The following is a 7,023-nucleotide window of genomic DNA, read 5'->3' as shown; positions in this document are numbered from 1 at the left end:
AGTGCAAAATGAAAATGCTAGGCTTCTTGTTAAAAAAGACATTAGGAATGTCAAGATGGCAACAGCAGAGCATAAACCAAGTACAGGATCATTCGTGGCACGGGACCCTATGAAACTGCACAGCTTTCACAAGTGTGAAGTCAGCATTGTATGCACTGGTTTCTGTGTTCAGCCTTGTAGATTCCTGAGGACTCAGTATAACATACTGATACTGACACCTCAGACTCTGCCAAGAACTCATTTCCATTTTTTTTTTTAACAATATAACCCTCTTGTCTCCTGTCTATTGGTTGTAGCTAGTTGCTTATTTTCTTCTTCTAGTTGCTTATTTTCCCCTTCTGTGAACATGCTATAACAGTCACCATTCCAGCATTTTTTATTTTTTTTTTTTGGTGGGACCCGTGGCAGTGGCTGGGGATCGAACTGGCGCTGCAGAGGCTGCGGGCAGCCTCGCAATCCAGCGCTCAACTGCTGCGCCACCAGGCGAGGCCCTCCAGCATTTCTTTTAAACATATTATCTAGAATCCACTGTAACTCATTCAACAATAATAAATATTTGTTGTATTGATTTGGGTGCCCTAATCAGATCCCACAGGTAAATAGTTAATTTGAGAAGTGCAAGCTTCTCAAGTGCAAGTGAGAGTAGAGAAATTACACAAGGAAGGAAAGCAATCAGTAAACAGTGTGTTATTAAGCCAGCAGCCTTGGTCTTCTTCCTCCATCAAGTGTTGCTAATTTTTTATTGGTGCTTTCTCTTTCAGAAAAGGGGTAGTAAATACTAAAGCTTGATGCATAAATGGACAAAATGCCTCCTACAGTTTTTGGAAAACATACTCAAGCTTGGAGATGCAAATATTGGCAGTTGAAATTTGTCTAGAACACCCATAAATGGCATAATCCAATGGAGGAGCACTGATAACATCTGCTGTGTTGAGTGCCTGCTTTGCCCCAGGTACTATATTCTAAAGGCTGGGAATATAAACCATCCACAAAATACAAGCTTATGAAGTCAATATTCTGATTGGGGGAGAGAGTCAATAAATGTAACCAAAGATGATAAATGTTGTAAAAAAATAAAACTGGGGGCCTCCCTGGTAGCACAAGTGATTAAGACACAACCTAAGAAGCTATCCACAACCACTGCAGTACAAGTTTGATCCCTGGCCAGGGAGCTACCCACATAGTGCAGCAGACCTCTCCTGACCCACTGCTCCCCTCAGCAACGCATTTCAGTCAGTCTGTTCTGCTCCCGACTCTGTCTCTGGTGAATCCTCTCACCCCCCCCATACCTCTGGCCTGCACCCCAGTCCTTGTATGCATAAATAATCTTTAAAAATAAAATAAAATAAAATAAAACTGGTGACGGGAGTAGACAGTTACAGAATAAGAAAGGTGACCTAATTTAGAAAGGGTGGTTGGAAGTCTCTGTAAGTTATTGTTCGAACATGATCTAAGTAAGTGTTGGGAAAAGGCTGGTAGGTATCTGGGAGCAAGGATATCCAGGCACATAGAATACAAAGGTCCCGAGATAAGAGTATACCCGCTTGTTTAGGTATGTGCAAAGAGGTTAATGTTGCTTGTCAAATTGTAGGAAAAAAAGAAAAATATGTCAGGTCAGAGTCAGAATTGCAAGTCAGAATGAACTCAATGGGACCTTGTAGGCCATAAACAATCTTATTTTATTCTAGTTTGTTGTGCTGTGCAAAATGGGAAGAAAATAGAGACTTTCAAGTGATGAAGTTATTTGATCTGTGGTGCCATCAATCAAAATTGGTGGTTATCATGTTTTACCCTATAATAGTGATCAGTGAAAAACCTCTGCAGGCCTCAGACTGGTCAGCTTTTTATAATGCTGCCTATAATATAACTTCAGAAACAAAACACTAAAAATAGTAAATTAAACACATGATCACCCATCCATTCATCCATATACTGAGAAAGCCTTGCAGAGTTGAATAATTCCTGCACCCCAACCCCCACTGACATCTGGGACAAGACTTTGTGGGGGTGTGGCAACTGGGAGATAGGACATATGGAGCCAAAGGCAGAATGAGAAAGCAAGCCAAAGATGTCTGTCAAACTCCACATTGCTGCTTTTCATTTTTCCATTCCCTTCATTTTACTTTTCTTTATATATCTATCATAAAGAGTTCCAATAATCAAACCCCATAGTTCTTGGCACACAGAATGTATTTGATAAATGTTGATGGATTAGAAATATCTGTGTTAATGAATAAAAAACAATAATTACATAAAAATTTACCTTAAACTAAGCCTCAGAATATATACAAGTTGACCCTGAAAAATCATGTAAGGGGTTTGCTTGTGTCATGGGAAGCTAAGACCATAGGCCAGGGGTCACCATGGTGAGAAAGTAGATTTCCTCTTATTCAAAGTTTGGATTATTATGATGTTGAAAGTGGGGGTAGGGAATTAGGAAGAGAGTAGCTCCTCCTGTTGCATTGGAAGGTGTGTGTAGAATGTTGATCCCTGCCATGGACTAAGCAGTGAATCAGGTTGAACAAAGAACACCACTAGAGAGGATCCACACCCCAGCAACCTCAGATTTCCATGGGGCAGAATAGAAGAAATGGGAAGTTGACTACAGTTTTGTGTTCTGTCTGTAAGACTGTAGATAAGTCTTAAAATGTATGACCTGGAGATAGATTTTAGAAAAGCAGAGGAATCATCACTACATCACTGAAAGAGAGTATCTGTTGTAACAAAAGGCAGTTTTGTCCATGGCAAAGATGGACATCATGGGAATTTTGGAGAAAGAACAAGGAGCCCCAAAGGGCCTCTGGTCATGCCATGTGTGTCATGCTGGGCCACCTCCAGGGCTGACAGTTATAAAAACAGGATTGGTGGATCCCAGGTGGACCTTCTAAGGTCCATGAGAACAATGTAGGTCCATGAGAACAATGTGGGCATTTGGTCAACAATGAGAGAGGAGGCCCAGTCTGTCTAGCATATAGGACTTTGTAAAGAGAAATTTAGGGGACAGCTCTCTCCCAAGCAATAGCAAAACATGTGGTTAAGAGGAAATTATCTTTGTCCAGAATAACAAAGAAGGCACAATTGGATTGAATATCATATCTTGACAGGAAAGAGAACAATTCTTCTGGGTTCAGGTCCCAAGTTAACAGATCTAGGAAGTGAAACTTCTTTTGAACCTCCTCAAGTGTCTCATCACTCAAACTGGTATATAGGCTCATATAAAAAAATGTTTCAACAATAGACTCTTCTGGGGTTTTTTAATTTATTTTCCTTGATCTCATTCAGAAACTGAAAACTTGGTATATCTTTCTGGGTCATAATCTGTCTGGTTTTGTTAACTTCAGCAAACGTTCTGTTTCATACAGAAAAAAAATCCAGCATGTTCATCCTCAAATTGAGATCCCAGTTGAAGACCAAATTAGAGATCATTCTTTGAGTGACCTTAGGCATGATTGCTTATTTAGAAATTGCACTTATAACATACCTAGATGATGAATGCTTTACCTGCACAACAATCTACAATCTAGAGGTAGAAGGAGACTGAGAAATTTTGATAAATAAAATAAGTCTTGGCAACTTTTGTAGAGAGTAGAATTTCTACCAGTAACAATAAAATCCTGACTAGTAAGATATGCTAAAAGGCACCAATAGTCATTCAATGTAGGGAGAGCAATTCTGAAATGGTCCTGGTTAAAATAGATGTTCAGAAGTAGTTCTTTTATTTTCATTTTTTATAGGTAAAAAACTTAATTGTTTTAATGCTATTACAAAGAACTCTGTTTTTTTCTCCCAACACATTCTGGAAGAAAAAAGAAACTAAACAGAGAAATACAGAGAGAAAAATCTCCAACTGCCCTCTTTATATTCAAATGTCATAATAAAAGTTTCTCAGAAAAGCCAACTTCCCTCTAATATTATTTGTAAAGCATCTCAGACAGCAGCGACACATTTGCCTTCCATCAAATAACATAAATGATAATCAGAGTCTTTATATAATGTAAATAAATAACATAAGCAGCATTTGTTTAATGAAGTGCTAAAAATACCACCTCAAATTTGCAATGTTAACTCATTATCACCACAGTAGTAGAACCACCAATTTTATTTGAATAAGAAAAAGGGATTAAGGAAAAACCCTCAAAACATTGTGCATTTCATGAAAAATAAATCTAAGAAATGTGATATACATTAAATAGAATGCTGTTAGCAGTAGAGAGTTAATAGTTTACAAAACATCAAATCCTCATTATTAGGAAATGATTTGTTCTGGAAAAGTTTGTTTACTGTGAATATACTTAAAATAGGAAATAAAGTGGACAGAATAAGAAAAAGATTTGATTAACTTATTTTGGAAAATGTAATTAAAATGTATAAAACTAAGTGCTTCATCTTGTGTTTTACAGAATATAGGTAGAAATTGTGACTATACAGTGAATTATTACAATAAAAAATGAATCATGTACTGAATCTTTTTAAGGTAATTTTTGACAAAAATGCAGGCTAGCAGGATATAACATTCATTATGTGTTTGATTTTTGCAAAGCAATCAATAAGAGTAATTAAAAATTACTCAAAGTCTTCAGTTTCCAAAAGTGATATGCAAATAAGTTCCTTTCAAATGTCTATTGTGTTATCATCCTTGCCAATTATTTCTTGCTGGCTATTAATTGATCCAGTTCCACCAGACCTCAGTTGTCAATAGACTTATCCCTTAATTGAGATCGCTTTCCATAATTTCTTTTATTGATTTTGTTGACTTTATTGTTAGAATTCGAGTTTCACGCTATGATCAATCTGCATTGTATTTGTTTCATATTATTAGATGTTTACAAAATTCAGGTAGTGATTAAAAAACTCATCACCAAAAACATTGATGTAATAGAGACTGATGGGTGTTCATAGAGAATATACTGGGTTTTGATAACATTAGCTTCCAAATGCCACAACACTTGCTTTGGAGTGTCAGGGAAAAAAAGAAGAAAGAAAAATCCTTTACATCCTCAATAAATGTCTGCTAAATTAACAACCAAAAAGGAAATGTGGAAAAAGTACTCAAGCACACACTGATCAAAACATGTATCAGTTTATGGATATTAGTGTATGTGGGGTAAGTTGTGAAATTTCTCAAGACTTACTTGGTGAAAGCCCTTTTACACTGAAACTTCATCATCAATAAATATATTTATAAACATGACACAAAACTATGGAAAATTATGTGTCTATAGAGAAAGAGCCACTACCTAGTAGGTCTATGGATTCTACCTTATAAGAACCAGTAGAATTTAGTAGAATGAATTATACTTTAATCATGAGTATTTTCACCCAATGATTTGTCCATTTTTTCTTCACATTGAAGAAGATAATCTCTTTAGAATCATTCTGAATATTTTCATGTCCCAGTAGAACAGTCTGGGACTGCTTACTGCTCTAATTACAACAAGTATTTATCCATCACTATTTCTCAGCACTCAGGTATTTAGAAATGAATCAAACCATTTGTACATTAGAGCTGGGCCTTCTAGTTATATGAAGCATGCACTACCTGTGCCCCAATCAAATTAAATGCTAGAAATCTAATCCTAAAGAAGCATTCTCTTTTTTCAAATTGTTTTACTTTGTATTGAGGTAACATTGATTTACAACTCTGTGTGTAATTTAGGGGTATAGGTTCAAACCTCTTCAGGTGTATGTTACCACACCCACCACCAAAGTGTGCACAATATTAACTGAAGGCTGTTATTAAAAAGAGAAACAATGTAACAGAGAACCTACTCTGGGGCTATGCTATACTCTTGATTAGGCCTCAGGCTAACACACTGAAAAAGATGAATTAAATGGTGGTCAAAGGGCATCACCTTTTCTGAACATATTTCTTTTCTTTTTTTTTTTAAAGATTTATTTATTAATTTATTTATACAAGCACTGGGTAGTCAGAAGAGCGGGAGGGTGAGAGAATTCACCAGAGCCAGGGAGCAGAACAGACAGATTGATGAAATACACTGCTGAGGGGAGCAGCAGGCACAGTAGGAGAGGTCTGAGGGCCATGTGGGACCCTCACTTGGTGGCCGGGGATCGAACCGGCGCTGCAGAGACTGCGGGCAGCTTCACAACCCAGTGCTCAACTGCTGCGCCACTGGGGAGCCCCTCTGATCAAATTTCTATAGACAATTTGATCTCATGCTGGATACTGCAAGGAGAAGGTAAAGAGTCCTTATTTATGAGGTCGCAGTACGGGTCAAGTTCTTTTTCATTATGGTGGAAAAAAATATATAAATTAGTCAGATGGATTCAGTTTATATGATCCCAATTTTGTTGGCAACATTCAAAGTATCACAGTCAGGAACCTTCTTCTCTCCATCAGGTTTGATCAGGGTATTGACCTTGGCCTTGTCAATGTCATAGAACTTCTCCACAGCTTATTTGATCTGGTGTTTGTTGGCCTTACATCCACAACATGAGTGTGTTGTCATCTGTCTTCACCGTGACTAACTAGGAATTTAGAATTAAACTTAATTAAATATGTTGGAAATATTTTTTTGTTGGGATTACTTTAAATGTATTAATTTAAGTTGAATTTTTTTAATAAAGTTGAGTTATTCCTTCTAGGAACATGATTTATCTCTCCATTTCATTTGAGTCTTCTGAAAAATATGATCAAAGAAAAGTTTGATCATGTTCTGTATATGCATTTCACATATTTATTGCTATAATATTTTATAATTTTAATTATTTTATATTTTTATATTTTTATAATTTTATAATTTATAATTTATTTTATCATTTATTTTAGTATTTTTAAGATTTTTATTATTTTTGATTTAATTTTAATTTTTATAATTTTTATAATTTTATAATTTTTTATTATTTTTTGTGAATAGGGCTTTTTTCCTTTTATTTTATTATCAGTTATTGGTAGTATATAGAATGATATATAATTTTGCATGGCCAACTTAATGGAGCTGTGTTAGATATTATAGTTTATTGATTCATTTTTAATTTGCTGCATAGGTAATTATAGCTCCTGTG

The sequence above is a fragment of the Talpa europaea genome (genome assembly GCF_964194135.1).
Source record: "Talpa europaea genome assembly, chromosome: 2".
Lineage (NCBI taxonomy): Eukaryota > Metazoa > Chordata > Mammalia > Eulipotyphla > Talpidae > Talpa > Talpa europaea.
The sequence above is the reverse complement of the archived record's forward strand: the minus strand, read 5'-3'. Positions refer to the sequence as shown.